This window comes from Gymnoscopelus braueri (assembly GCF_963280865.1).
Source record: "Gymnoscopelus braueri genome assembly, chromosome: 11".
NCBI lineage: Eukaryota > Metazoa > Chordata > Actinopteri > Myctophiformes > Myctophidae > Gymnoscopelus > Gymnoscopelus braueri.
The window spans coordinates 13774822-13790931 of record NC_137613.1 but is presented as its reverse complement, the minus strand read 5'-3'; positions in this window follow the sequence as shown (position 1 = coordinate 13790931).

Sequence of the window (16110 nt, the reverse complement as noted above, 5' to 3'; positions counted from 1 at the left end):
AGCCACTCCAAGGACTGACTTTGTCTGTGTGTCTGTCCGTCCGTCCGTCCGTATGTTTGCGGACCGCCTCAACATGTTTGTGTCTGGCCTCAACAGCTGCCTGCAGCTGATTGCAACGCAAAGATGCAACCAGTTACACTAATTATACGCAAACAGGAGTGCAAAACACACACACACACACACACACACACACACACACACACACACACACACACACACACACACACCTTTTTGTAAAAAATCCTTTAAAAATGTTAAAATTTGTCAAACACGTAAAAGTCAGTAAAAACACTTAAAATTAGTAAAAATACTTTAAAGTCATCACAGTCTGTAAAAAGTAACTAATTTAAGTCAAAGCACTTGAAAATACTTGCACACGCACATTCACTCGCGCACCCCCCCCCACACACACACACACACTAAAACGACCGATCTGCAATTTGAGTAAACGTACTTTAAGTACTTAAAAGAGTTAAAATATTTTAAAGATGTTTCTGCCAATATTTAGTTATTTTAAAGCAGTCTAAGCTAAAAAAAATAGCTTAATGAAATGAACTCATGAAAGGCACCACTCTCTTGTGTGGGTGTGATTTTTAGAGGTAGCAGGACGAAAGGGCCGAATCATATGATGTCAGCACAATCAAAAACAGCATCGCATTGGGGCAGCAGTAGCCTACTGTTCATTAACCTTATTTCTGGAAGAACAGGACACTTACACAATACCCGTTTGTTTAGAAATGTTCAAGCATTCTGATCTGGTCTATTCACTGATAGTGATTTATTTCACATTTAATACATACCATACATTTTTATTGACAAACGTATTTAGGCTACTAGTTCGGCTTCAAAGTTCTGGTAAGTCTGAACCGAACTATTCTTGTCTTATCACTAATGTCTTATATCTGTTCCCGGGCTTGGGAGCCGCGTTTCGGGCTTGTGGATCTGCTACTTTGGGATCCTTTTGTGTGATGCTGTATGTAGTATGTTCAAGTAGGGCATTAATTTATGAAAAAACTAAAAGTTGAAAAATGTAGTTTCTTTCTACCCAACAGCAACGATATCCTACCTCAGTAACCCAGGGACCACCTTCCTTGTCTAATATTAAATAATTAAACTTTATAATGCAATAAGATAGCCTTTGCCATGTTTTAAGCCCCGTCCACACCAAATATTCACAATGCAACTCGTTGCAACTTGCAACCAGCTGCAGCGGTCTGAATTGCAGGCCGCCTCAGTTTTGGAATTCTTTTGCAAGTGACAGGCCCGGTTCTGGGCTGATCAGCACCCTAGGCGAGATTCCTCTGATGCAGCACGCGCGCGTTTTGTTCGGGTTTTTGGTGAAATTTGTCGGGTGGTTGACTCGGTTCGGTTGTCTTTGCGCGATTCTAACTCAGTTATGTTAAAGATAAGTAATCACCCTCAAAATGTCAAGCCAGCCAGCCTGCTGGAATTTGGAAATGCAAGCTTCACTCACCCACCGGCCACCATCGATGCTTATATCAATGCATATACATAGAAAGGCTATGCAAACATGTGTAATTATTAAAGTAACTTTACTTAACAAAACACAGTGACACTTCAGCCAACAGTGGAGTGAGTGAGCAGGCAGAGCTGCGGAACGTAATGAATCCTGTGAGCTTATGTATATCTGCTATTTTCACTACATGTTCCACCCAACCCAATCCGAAAATAGCCGAGCTACAAGCTCACAACACGTCGCACCGCGACGCGTTGTGAGCTTGTAGATCGGCTATTTTCACTACATGTTCCACCTGACCCAATCCGGACAGCAGAGCAGCCACAGTCTGCAAATGCATGAATCAACAACGCGATGCTACAAAATGCAAAGTTTAATCATCTAAATTGCATAATACCTTTATCCTTAGCATGCTTTTCCTCTGTTTCCTTTTTATTTTTCTTGAATTGCCCCCCGGATGGCTTTATCCTTTTCAACATGTTCTCTGCTTCTCTCTTATTATTCTTATTGTTGTTGTTGTTCTGATCTTTGGTTCTCTCGTGACTCTCGCACCTGTCTCCTCTCTCTCATCAATTTGAACTTCCTAACCCACTCCCTCATTGTCGCAGATTCGTCAGTTCTAATGATGACTCATGACTGATGATCATGACGATTCGTCACTCAATCATGAGTCTTCGCATGACAATCCGGTCTTTCTTTCTATTTATTTATTTATATTTATTTTTTTATTCATGTATGTAGTATGGATGTATCTGTATGTATGTAAGGCCAGCCCTATGGCTGTGCGCTCTCTTTGATGAAGAGGCGGGGGCAGGCATGCAATGCTCATTTGGTATGTGCTTGCACTCTATTTCAATGACGTGACGCACACGTCGCTTAACACCTACACTGCAAGTCACACAATGGACAATTGATATGCATCTAGGCTTATTCCTATGTTAATTCGCTAGGTGTGAGTCGGGGGAGGCTTTGAAAACTTTGTTGAGGTGCGAATTTAAAGTAGTTTTAAATCTATGCGTGTGCCCCCCCCCCACCCCCACCTGTTTGAGAGAGCGAGTGAGTGACTCAGACTGAGTCCCAGTGTCCCAGCCCAGGCAGCAGACAGGCAGACGCAGTAACAAACAACAATATTTTTATAATATTTTTTTTATTTGACCCACATAGTAAGCAACTGGGTGAGAGAATACCAATCGCCCAAGTGTCATTATAAAAAACGGATTTGAAATGTCAAGCCTCTGACGTTGAGCTGCCAAGTCTCACCCTTTGAGAGTGAGAGTCGGGCCCGGCGCCACGGGGGTGCCTGGACCTATACGTATAGTATAAGTATTTTACCTGTTTTGAGCAAAATCATGGTAAAGTTGGTGCATTCACAAATTCAAGCTTATTTTGTTTCAAACAAGCTTGCAACATATTCTCAACATGCCTACAGAGCTGGTCACTCTACTTCTACTGCTTTGATACAGGTGACCAGGGCCGTGCAGAGAGTGCTGAAGGGGGAGGTGCTCAAAATGTCCACGAAAGGGCACATATGCGCTCGCCGATTTGGTCTTTTTGTGGGTGTCCCTCGTGCCATTTCACACCAGAAATGTAGTATGTTGTACATCATTATCAGAGTATCCTTCAACTTCTTGTTTATGCCCCAAAATGACTGGATCTGTTTTGTAGCAATTTGTAACAATTGTAGAAATATTAGACCTTAATTGCCGAATATTTAAAGTTAACGTGTTAGGCTGTTTGTGGTATGATGCAGGGATAACGGGATAGCTGGGCACTATGGACATCTGGGCACCTCGATGTAAAATTGGCTATTTTGTCCAACATGTTAAAAATATATATATATTTGGAAAATGTTTTAAAGTAAAGTGTACATGACTAGAATATGCTTAACCCATTAAGATGAGGGCAAAGTAACTCATTTCATTTGACAGCTTCAGTCCATGTGGGACTTTCATCAGTGCAAATTGCAGTAAAATAAGCAATACATTCTCATTACCATGTACAATTTTAAATAATTAACATTTCTCTATGTAGCCTTTTGGCCATCCTTCCCATTTTCATTCTTCAATACTAATGATCAAATAAAACAGATAAGGCAGGTGAAGATCAAAATGTACTAGAATATGTACCTGCAAAACATTTGAGGTGAGAAACTAATGCAGCATGCAGTAACATGCATGCTTCAGCAGTAGCAGACCAGGGAGAAATAATTCTCTAGCTACAGCCAGGAGCCAGTTTACTTAATTATCACATAGATTGGAAATAGGGGGAAACAATAAACCTGACTCTGTACAAACTAAGCTAACAAAAGCTCATGAAATGAACACATCTCAGATAAGTTTTGTAGTTAATCTGCACAGAACATGAAATGTAAAACTTAAAGCAACAATTTATTGATGGGGGAGTGAACTTAACATGCTTGCTGCCTGTCTCAAATCAAGTTGTTTGCAGCTGCAAGGATAATCAGGTGGGAGCAGGGGTCATCACCATGGCCACTTGTGATGGACATTTTCATTAATATTTCATTTTTGCCACGGACAATGTATACTAATGGACTCCTGATGTGTCATAGGGTCTATTCCAATGTGCTGCACATTTTAAAACAATAGTATGTCTGCGTTAACTACTGAGCGACCAACAAATTAAATCCTAATTATTTTGGAAAATAATAGTTGAGTCTCATCAGTACAGACAGTGCTTCAACCTCAAAAGGGCCACTTAGCTGCAAAGGTGAGTGGGTGTGTATTATACATTATATGGCTAATATAGAGATTGCTGGCTTTTCAAAAGACAGACTTGAGGACAGAAAGAGGTCAAGTTCTACCAGCTAAACCAGTTGGTTTGGCAAGGTATGGTAGCTAGTGCATTCCATTAAGGTGATCAGGTATTCTCTGTTGATGAGAAAGTCCAAGGCATGCACAGGTAAGACACACCCTACAAGCTACACTTGATTTGTTTTTGATTTATTAGACATAATAATTACATGTTAAATGCAAATGGAACACTGGAACAAGGACACTTGAGAGACAAAAACATATTCTAAAATACACAATTGAATCTTAAAAAAACGTGTTTGAATAATTTTGGTGACTCATAAAGTGTCAGGATGACATTCTCATTAATATGATGCAGGAGATTTGTGGTATTGTATGTTTTACCTGTACATGATTGATATATGAGGACAACAAGACAACAAGATTCCCTGAAAATGTCAAAACATCCGTTCAATCCTTTGTGGGATACTAGTATTTTTATTGTTTAAGACAATGGATTAATGGAGTGTATGAGGTGTGTCAGACAATGAAACAATTAAAGTCAACTGTAATGTGAGTGACCACAGTGAAAATGGTGCGGGAAAAGAGCAAAAACAGAAGGCATGTCATCTGTTGAGAACAGAAGTGGAGTAAAGTAAAGTTGATTTATGTCAGTTGAGAGAAAGCGTTTCAAAGTGTCCAATAATGCTAATAATAACCATAGTAACACTCAAATCATAATCCATGGAAACCCTTGATCCACAGCCTCACCATCAGACCTCCTCCTCACCTCTAATCAAAGTTAGGCACCTTTGCATCAAATTATTGTGACACTGCATTCCTTTCAATCCTGCCATGCCCTTCATGAATCACTCATCGTGTACCGTACATAATGATCCGTTTTGACTCTCAGGTCATTTTCCATAGTTCGATTCGGCATACCTAGACTTTCTCATCAACATAGCTAGTACCTGTTCACCTTAGTGGAAACCACAACTCTTAACGTTGACAGTCACACAAAAAACTAGTTTAGCTGGTAGAACTTAATCTCTTCCTGTCCTCAAGTATGTCCCTTTTGCTCCTGCGATGTAAGATGAAAGCACTGTCTGTACTGATAAGACCCACTTATTGAAATCCCAAACATGGAATATACTTGGACCATGCCACATTTAATGCCTGTCTCAGGAATGCCACCTGCCAGTATACAGTGGATAACTTCCCAGTCTCCAGGCTTTCGAAAGTATAGCTACCACTTTAACCCTGACATCCCAATTTTGGGATTTTGTCATTATAGGCTAAAAAGATAAGAAAATTACTGATCTACAAGCTCACAACATGCTGTGATGTGTTGTGAGCTTGTAGATCGGCTTTCCCCCGCAAATAATATTTTATTTTTTTATTTGATAAGTGGCTTGTTTAAAAAAATTTAGCGCACTGGAATAGAGTAGACAATATGGCACATCAGGAGTCCATTATTATATATTTAGGGCTAGGCCTATGTGATTCTGGTTAAGTTATTCAAACGCATTTTTATATGGTTCTACATTATAATGAAGAAGATATATAGAATATATCTAGAATTGCCTCGGACATAGACATGTCTTGCCACGGACATGTTTGTCCGTGTACGGACATGTTGATGACCCCTGGGAGGGCACTTGACATCACTGCATCAGGTGAAAAGTGAGACAAAAACTGACTGATGGCAGCCAGCTCATTTAAAATTTAATTATGAATAATAATTATGATTGTGAAATTCTAATTATTTGTCAAATGTTTGTCTTGATAAGGGCCACACAGATGTTTGGCAGGCCATAAAAAAAATATATATATATATCTTTTTTAAATGGGTCTTTTGGGAACATTTGAGGCAAAAGGGCAGGTGCTCAAGCACCAAAAGCCCCCCCCCCCTCCGCACGTGCCTGCAGGTGACTGATGACTGGCTTAAAGCTATAGATAACTATATGCTGGTGGGAGCTGTGCGGTTAGATTTATTTGTTATTTTGTCCTTTTTATTTTGGGAGTATTGTCATATTCGTTCATTACAATAATATACATCTGGCCTAATTATCCTCCCCAGGTGAATCACTGCCCAGTGCCCATAGCTAAGACAGTTTTGACAGCCCCTCTACACACCTCAACACCAGGTAAATTTAAATGCTATGTTAATTGATTTAAGCCCAATGTTAAATATATATATTGTAGATGGAAATTACAGCCTGTATCAGTATTAATGTCCAAACAAAACCTTAAGAGTTTTCTAATTCCTTCATTTCGTTTTCTGCGGTAGATCTTGACAAAACTCCGGTCAGCCGTAAAAGAGGAAGAACTGCACAAGGTGCCTATACATGAATGATTAACATTTCAAATATCAGGAATTCAATTTTGACAGTTTTTGTTTGTTTGTTTACCCGCCTGCATTATCGTTGGGACTACTACTACTATGCTTTAGGTCCTCTAGAAGAAATGAGTATAACAGAACGTTTAGCCGGAAGATTAAAATGAAAATGTATTAAAATATATTATGTATTTTCAACAACAGTACATCTACTGTGGGGGCCTTACTCCTGAATAGAAAAGGCTAGACTCCACAATGAAAATGTGGATAAAGCACAGCATATATCATACATGAGTTGATGGTGTAAGAAGGTGTAATTTCAATGTGTTTTCTCACCCAGCAGAATATTGAAGCCACACACCGGTCCAAATCGGATCCAGAACTACACAAGGTAACTTTCAATTGACTGTAGCAGTGAGCAAAATGGGTTGCAATGGGGGTTTTCTCTCCCCCAACAGTGAACTTGAACTTTTTTTGTTAACCCATTAAGACACGGAACGCATCTGTGTCACTTAAGATTTCTTTGGCTATTCAACAAATAGCAGATATACAAGCTCATAGCGCGGAACTCGGTGCTGCGCTAAGAGCTTGTAGCTATTTTTGGAAGGAAAAAAATTGAAATGTGTCTGGGGGTCCCTGGAACAAAATATTTTGAGATATGGGGGGGGAGACAAATGCATATCATTTTGGGTGGTCCTTGACATGAACAAAGTTTGAAAACCACTGATATTATATATATTATATATTAATATTATTATAATATATAAGTATATTTTTTTCTGTTAGGATTTAGAAATTAGTAGAATACCCCAGAAGCAAAGATTTTAGTTAAAAATGTTACATTTGTCTACTATGAGCTTGTAGATCTGCTATTTTTGAATAGCACAAGTATAAGATGTGTTAAAATCTAACATGACGGGTTGTAATGGCTTAAAGTAATTAAGAGGTGCAGTAATTGAAAAAATGATTGTACAAGGTTTGGTATGTTTTTTGTTTAAATATGTATTGTGAGTGAAATTACAGTTGAAGGATAGTTATGTTCATAGTAGATCAATGATTAAGAAAAATGTTTTTATCCAGTGGTACAATAAAGAGTAGCATGACATTAGTGTTACACTGCAACCTATTTAAAAGATCCAGAAAGATAACCAACATCATGTAAACAAAATATCAGAACATCATGGGACTACATTAACACATTTATCAAGGTAAGCATAACCGGTTAAATTTGGTACATTTAGTAGTTTTTGTAGAGAACTTGGACCTGCATTAAAATTGAGGCATTTAAATGCATTAATAGGTTTCTTGTGAATACTTTGATAGATCTTAAAGGTATGTAATGCCTACAAGTTTAGATGTTATTTAAACATCTGGATTTAATTTTATAGTATTTTAAGTATATTTTAAGTATATTAATATCCTTATAATTAGATAGGCGTTTAAATGACGTCTAAACAACGTCTATAACTGGGTTTAACCCACTGAGCATTTTTCGGGTTATTAGACGTCTAAAGAACGTCTAGGCTAAGCTTAGACGTGGTTTCAACGTCATTTGAACGGCTATATATTTATATCTAGCCGTTCAAATGACGTTGAATAGCCTGGGATTTCTTTTTTTTTTCCTTCATCAGTGATGACTCTTCCTACCAATCCGCGCCGCCGCTTCATCCTGGCCGTACTTCACGGTCGTTCTTGATGACTGCAGAGAATCTGATCGTTTTGATCTGTGGCTTTCTGGCGTGGATGTCATGCCACTGATACTCTGGAGACAGAATCTTGGTGGGTTTGTGGCGCCAAAGGTAGGCGTTCAGATAACTCTCATCCTGCCACGCGGCCTGGATGCCCCGCTGGGCGTCCAGCTCATAGTTGTCGCTGCACGTCGACAGCATGTGACGGACGGACGCCGGCTCCCCTCCGAACGCGCCCCCGGGGTAGTAGAAGTCGCCCTCGTCGGCGGACATGAACGCTTTAGACTCCGGCCTGCGTTCGTAGATGAACTGGCTGCGCTCTTGGTCGAAGTGATTAAAGTGCAACACGGCGACCAGCTTACCTAGAGTTTCAGTTCCCCAGCGGTCATGGAACTTCGAATCGACGTCAAAACAGAAGATGTAGTCGGCGCCATCGCGCAGATCCGTTTCGATAAAATTGGCAATGATTTTGAACCTGCCGGCGCTGATGTCCTGCCAGTGTTTTGAGTTTGGCGCCGGCCTGACAAACAACTCCCGTCCTGCAGCCATCTTAACGGAGGGGACTTGCTCTGGCCTATCCGTAAAGACGTAGTAACGGACTTTAAATCCCACAAAGAAGTACCACTCTGCGGTTTCCAGGAAATCCTTGAGGAATTGCATGTATCTACCAACGGCAAAAACGGTGACTGCTACGGTGATGTCGCAGGGTTTGTAGATGGCATCCAACAGCGCGGGTTCGAATGTGGATTGCCATACTATGGGAGCTAACCAGGGCGTCATCGCGGCAACGTCGGTGCGTCCAGTCAGGGCGCTGGGTTTGTGGTAGCGAAGATTTGTCGTAGCGAATTCCGGTGCCATCGCTCCTCTCGGACACGGCCAGGCCAACGGGACTGTCGGAGGCGGGTGTTCATTCTTCCAAAACGGGACTGTCGGAGCCGGAGGCGGGTGTTCATTCTTCCAATTCGAAGACAGGTGGATTAGGATACCCGTGGCGGCAAACATTCCCGTGACTATTAGACAAAAGGCCCTTCTTTCGTCTCGTGGCCGGAACCAGCTAGTTCGAGCCTCGACCATCCTGGATCTCTAGTCAAAGCTTGAGGGCGAATAGTCTTGAGAAGTCCTATTAGAGATAGTCGAAGAGTGAATTACTTACTAAATTATTAGAGTTGAATAATTCTGCTTCTCCGCCACGGCTCATATTGTGTTCACCATTGTTACTAGTGCTTGGCTGGATGCTTGTGACAGCTCACTGATGCCCTACCATGAAACTAATAAACCGGTTTCTGCACATACCTAGGGATGAATGCCAACACTTAAATGATCTTCTAACAATACGGCATGGGCTTGCCCAGTTCAAGCCCATGCCCACTTGGGCTGCCAAGTTTCAGGAAAGACTTTACTGTCATCACATGCACACACGCCACACCTTTGACGTTTTTACATATAGTTCATCATTCAACGCGTGTGTGTTCCGCCCTCAGATTTATCTTAAGGAGGCCCTAGACGGGGACGTAACAATATAATATCCATTCCAAGTTTTATTGGCCTTTGGTCATGAGGTTAAACTGTAAACAAACTTCTTATTCTCTTCATTACACGTGAGAGTTGGCTATTTACTTTATAAATGTTTAATCGTGTGAGGGACTCACTTGCGCTGATCTACAATGGCTGCGGTTACATGGACATCATGTATTCATTCAGAATGAACTCATTCCGAGTAGAGATTCATAATCTGTTCCACTCTCCTGTTTACATGGAACCTGAATAAAAGTATTCCTCGTTTACATGAGCCAAAGCATTCATTCGGAATTTAACTTGCGTGCCTGCGTTCCTTTGTTATCGCCGTTTTAATGCGAAAGTAGCAGATCTACAAGTTCAGACCAGTTTCTTTTTTTTGTATTGGTACCAGACACAGTAAAACTTAGGCTAGCCTATACTACTTGTCACATTTCTCATGTAGGCTACCTTAATTTTATTTAAACAAAAAAAACGTTTCATCTGACTGAATAGATTCTTTTGATTATAAGTTCCCGTTTCATGTCAAGGACAGGTAAAGATTGTTTCTCCATCACAGCACAGGCTCTGTTAGCAGAGGTCAAACTGCAACGTCTATGCATGAGAACCATTATACAACACATAATAACACCGAACTCACGGGGGTACAAATAAATAAATAAATATGGAGACAGGAGACACGGAGCTTTCTCATACACAGCTTCTAGGAACTAGCTGCCCTCACCTAGCAGTGAGTTTTTTTTATTGAACACACACACCACACCCAAATCAGCTCCATAATACACACCCATCACAGATGGCATCGTTCAATCAATCAGTGTCAGTGTCAATAATCAAATCATACAACATAAAGAAAAGTCATCAGCAGATTTAGACTAGGATCAAGAACATAACGGGTGTAAAGTCAGAAGATGTCAATACATAGATTTTTGAGTGGTGCTAGCCACTCCAAGGACTGACTTTGTCTGTGTGTCTGTCCGTCCGTCTGTCCGTATGTTTGCGGACGGCCTCAACATGTTTGTGTCTGGCCTCAACAGCTGCGGCTGATTGCAACACAAAGATGCAACCAGTTACACTAATTATACGCAAACAGGAGTGCAACACACACACACGCACACACACACACACACACACACACACACACACACACACACACACACACACACACACACACACAAACACACTTTTGAGTAAAAATACTTCAAATGAGTAAAACAAGTAAGACGCGCGAACGCTGGAAGCGAACGCAGCTCGAAAATATTGTGTATTTACGGACTTGTAATCCGTGTTATTTCACTGTGATGGGGAGAGAACATTGACTGTGTGTGTGTGTGTGTGTGTGTGTGTGTGTGTGTGTGTGTGTGTGTGTGTGTGTGTGTGTGTGTGTGTGTGTGTGTGTGTGTGTGTGTGTGGGGGTGGGTGGGTGGGTGTGTGTGTGTTTTGCAGGCTGTGTCTAAATTCCTGCACTCTGGCGCCCTCTGACCCTCTACTAGGCAGTGCATGCACACAGACACACACACACACACACACACACACACACACACACACACACACACACACACACTCACAACCCAAGCAGGGTTACATAGTAAGCTCCACTTGGTCGGAGGCGCGGCGTTCACAAATACTTGGGTGCCAAAACCGTATATATACTTCTTTTCAAAAACTGACGTTGAGTGCCAAAACCGTATATATACTGTTTTTGAAAAAAAAAAAAAAAAATCACAGCACCAGGAGATATCATTTTGCGAAGATTTAGACTCCAATCCACTTCCTGGTTTTTACAATGTATTTTTAACTATTTTCAACTGGCTGCAACTATGGAACGGATTACCGAATGTTTTTAATTTTTTCCCCCCGATTGTACGAGACCTCTATGTGTGTAATGAGGGGATCACCGTGAGGACGGTGATCACTGAAAATATTTTGTGACTACTTGAAAAAGGTTAAAAAATGGTTAAAAATCCTGGCACTCAACGTATAATATTTTAATAAACCTCTGGCACCCAATGTGTAGATGAGTAAAAATACTTAAATATGAGTAAAAATACTTTAAAGTTCCTAAACATATTAAAGTACTTAAAGGTTCTATGACATTCATTTTCACTTTTTTCATTTTTTATGTTTTTTGGGGGGTTTTATGACCTCAATTACACCCCAAAAAAACTGAACTTTGAACATTCAGTGGATTTTCTGTGGTCTGGGGTTTTCTGAATAATTAGGCTGAAAAGTAATCTGAGATTGGCCCTTGGAGTTTGAAGTCACAGGCCATTAATCCCACCCACTCTCCTGCTCGCCCCTCCCCTCCCCTATCCTTTCCTTTGAGGGGGGAGCAGAGGTGATGATTGACAGGCAAAATCCCTCAACAGCGACACCCGCAGGCAAAGATTTCTTTTTTCATTGCAGTTGAAAAGGCTTTAGAAATGTGAGAGAAAAACACCTGCCATGGATAACTGGAGTGGAATTTTCAGTTAAAACTTTTTATACACGTTTGAAGGACCATGACAAAGACTTTTAATGTGTTGTAAAACTGAATGTCATGAAACCTTTAATGAAATGAACTCATGAAAGGCACCACTCTCTTCACACTGGGTGTGATTTTTAGAGGTAGCAGGACGAAAGGGCCGAATCATATGATGTCAGGTGTCAGCACAATCAAAAATGTGTTTTCCGGGTAGATAACAATAATCGCATTGGGGCAGCAATGTTCATTAACCTTATTTCTGGAAGAACAGGACACTTACACAATACCCGTTTGTTTAGAAACGTTCAAGCATTCTGATCTGGTCTATTCACTGATAGTGATTTATTTCACATTTAATATATACCATACATTTGTATTGACAAACGTATTTAGGCTACTATTCAAAGTTCTGGTATGTCTGAACCGAACTATTCTTAAGTTGTCTTATCACTTATGTCTTATATCTGTTCCCGGGCTTGGGAGCCGCGTTTCGGGCTTGTGGATCTGCTACTTTGGGATCCTTTTGTGTGATGCTGTGCTGTAGTATGTTCAAGTAGGGCATTAATTTATGAAAAAACACAAAAAGTTTTAAAAAAATAGTTTCTGCCCAACAGCAACAATATCCTATACCACAGTAACCCAGGGACCACCTTGTGTGCCTAATATTAAATCATTAAACTCGATACTGCAATAAGACAGTCTTTGTCATGTATTGAGCTCAGTCCACACCAAATTATTCACAATGCAACTCGTTGCAGCGGTCTGAATTGACAGACAGCTGCAACAACAGCGTTGCAGGTTGCCTCAGTTTTGGGGGTTCTGTTGCAAGTGATTTGCAAGTTGCAACGAGTTGTGTTGCAAATCGTTGGTGTGGAACTGGGCTTTAGAGATAGGTCACATGGAGGAAAACAGGAAGTGTAGAGTGGTGATGGAATAATATATAGGGACACACATGGCTGACTGTGTGCATAGTTCAGACCAGTTGAGACAATAAAGCAATAAAGTGAATGGAGAAGAGAGATGTCATGATTCAATTCAGGTTGCATTAATCAAGTAAGCAGCAGGCACACAACAGTCATAGAAACATTCATCAAATAATTTAACTTGACGCTTAAGACTAACGGTGCGTTTTAACAGCGGGCGATCAGCGGGCGATCAGGATAGTATTTTCCGGAAGTGCATTATATGTCTATGAGAGCCGGCGACTACTGGCGATAGGGCGAAGGGGGCGGGGGGGCGATGAAAGATGGATTTTCTTTATCTTTTGGACGATGTCGCCGGCGATCGCCCGAGAGTCGCCCGCTGTTAAAACGTACTGTTAGGCATCGAGATATTTCAATTTGCATATGGCTCTGTTATTCCTGGGCCCACTATTTCCCAAAAGGCCTCGTTCTACCCCAGGCCCACTTTGCAAACTGAAATTGGACATGGTTTTTATAATCTGTGAATAACACATTCAGAGAAACAGGGGGGGGGGGGGGAATTGATAGTGAAAAGTGTTTGTCTGTCCTTGAGATTTTATCCAGAGTATGAACAAATATAATTGATGTAAAAATAATAATGATCTCGCACCATTTAGGACTAGCTTTTTTTAGTTTTTTTTGCGCATGAGTGGGTTTGTAGGCTATGCGTGTGAGTCTACAGTACAGGCTACCTACCCTAGCCTATAGTGATTATGTTTGTGCCTGTGTTTATTTATTATGCTCCAATCTAAAGCTGACACTGCAATAATACAGTTTTTATTGTGCAAGAAATGTGTCAAGAAGACACTCAAGCCTATATTAATTTGATTTATTAGTCAATATTCAACTAACTCCAGAAGTTGTGTGCTTGAAAGTAAATGGTTATTGTTTGCTGATTTATTTCGCCACATTTTACGTGAGTGCAGTACTACTTGAGTAAATGTACTTTCCATCACTGGATATTGGATAATAGGCCTAAGTATTCATGGTCATGGATGACGTGTAATGCCAGTCATTCCTCGGACGCGTTCCAACTCGCTCAGCAGAGTGCAGGAATGCGCCTGGGTGGAGAAATGAGAAAGTCCAAGGCATGCACACGTAACAATGGAAAAAGACACACCCTACAAGCTACACTTGATTTGTTTTCATTTATTAGAAATATATAATTACATGAAATTAATGTCATTATGCATTGTGAAATGCTTCTCACGGAAACGTCAAGGATGCCTTGATCTATAAGCCCACACGACATGCAACGTGTTGTGAGCTTTTCATCATAACCTTTATTTCAACTCGGAATACAGTTGAGGGGCAGGCCCTCATTTTCAATGTAGCCGAGATACAACAATAATATCAACAGAGATGCATATATACAATTCAATATTAAATATATTAAATAATCAGAAGACAAAGAATACTCAAAATGTTTTCAAGAACTAAAACAGATACATTAGAAAATGTATTAAAGCAGTTACAGTCTGGAATAAAAGTGTTGGAAACCATTGCCCTAAATTGACCCAAGGAAGGCAGTGATCTAATTTTTACAGACTTCTGGAGCTCATTCCAAGTAGATGGAGCACTAACAGAAAATGCTGCTTTGCCTAGCTCTGTATGAGCAAATGGAACCTTGAGCGTTAGGAAATCACTTGAGCGGGTCTGGTAGGAGCTAGGGTTCTGCTCCAACATACCACAAATATAAGGCGGGAGCATACCTGAGATGGCTTTAAAAATTAAGAGATACCAGTGCTTATCACGCCTCTCAGAGAGAGAGGATAAGCTAGCGTTCCCATAATGTGTACAGTGATGGGTACCAAAACTGTCACCAGTTACCCATCTTAAGGCAGAGTTTTAGATCTCCTATTTTTGGCAAAGAGATTTGGTGTACTGTAGATGGAAAAAGCGGTCCAACAGTTGCAACTCAGGTCTGTTTCACCATGATTAGAGGGTTTAAGTGGTTATAGTAATTTGTGAAAAATAAGCCCTAAATATGTATTTTATTAAATACATTCTGTTATTGTTTTAGGCCCAGAAAATGTATACTCTCTACACATACATACATACATACATACATACATACATACATACATATATATATATATATATATATATATATATATATATATATATATATATATATATATATATATATATATATATATATATATATATATATATATATACATACATACACACATACACACAAATATATATATATATACATACATATACATATACACACTCACACACACACACACACACACACACACACACACACACACACACACACACACACACACACACACACACACACACACACACACACACACACACACACACACACACACACACACACACACACAGATATAAGGCTATTCCACACCAATGACTGCAACTCCTTGCAACTATTTGTGGAGCAGTTACTCTGCTCTCTTCCTTATGATAGTAAGTTAGCAGGTCTAGATAAAGTGCCGAGAATATAGCATCTCCTATCTGTCATATTATTAATAGATGTTTGGAGATGTTTGGATGTGGGCCTATGTCCAAAGATGTGGAAGGAGGCTAAGGTTATTCCTATAGGTCTAGGCTATACCTAGACCTATAAGTATTTTACCTGTTTTGAGCAAAATCATGGAAAAGTTGGTGCATTCACAAATTCAAGCTTATCTTATTTCACTGGTCACTCTACTTCTACAGCTTTGATACAGGTGACTGATGACTGGCTTAAAGCTATAGATAACTCTATGCTGGTGGGAGCTGTGCTGTTAGATTTGTTTCTTCCAGGAAATCCTTGAGGAATTGGATGTATTCACCAACGGCAAACACGCTGACTGCTACGGTGATGGTGGGGTTCGAATGTGGATTGCCATACTATGGGAGCTAACCAGGGCGTCATCGCGACAACGTCGGTGCGTCCAG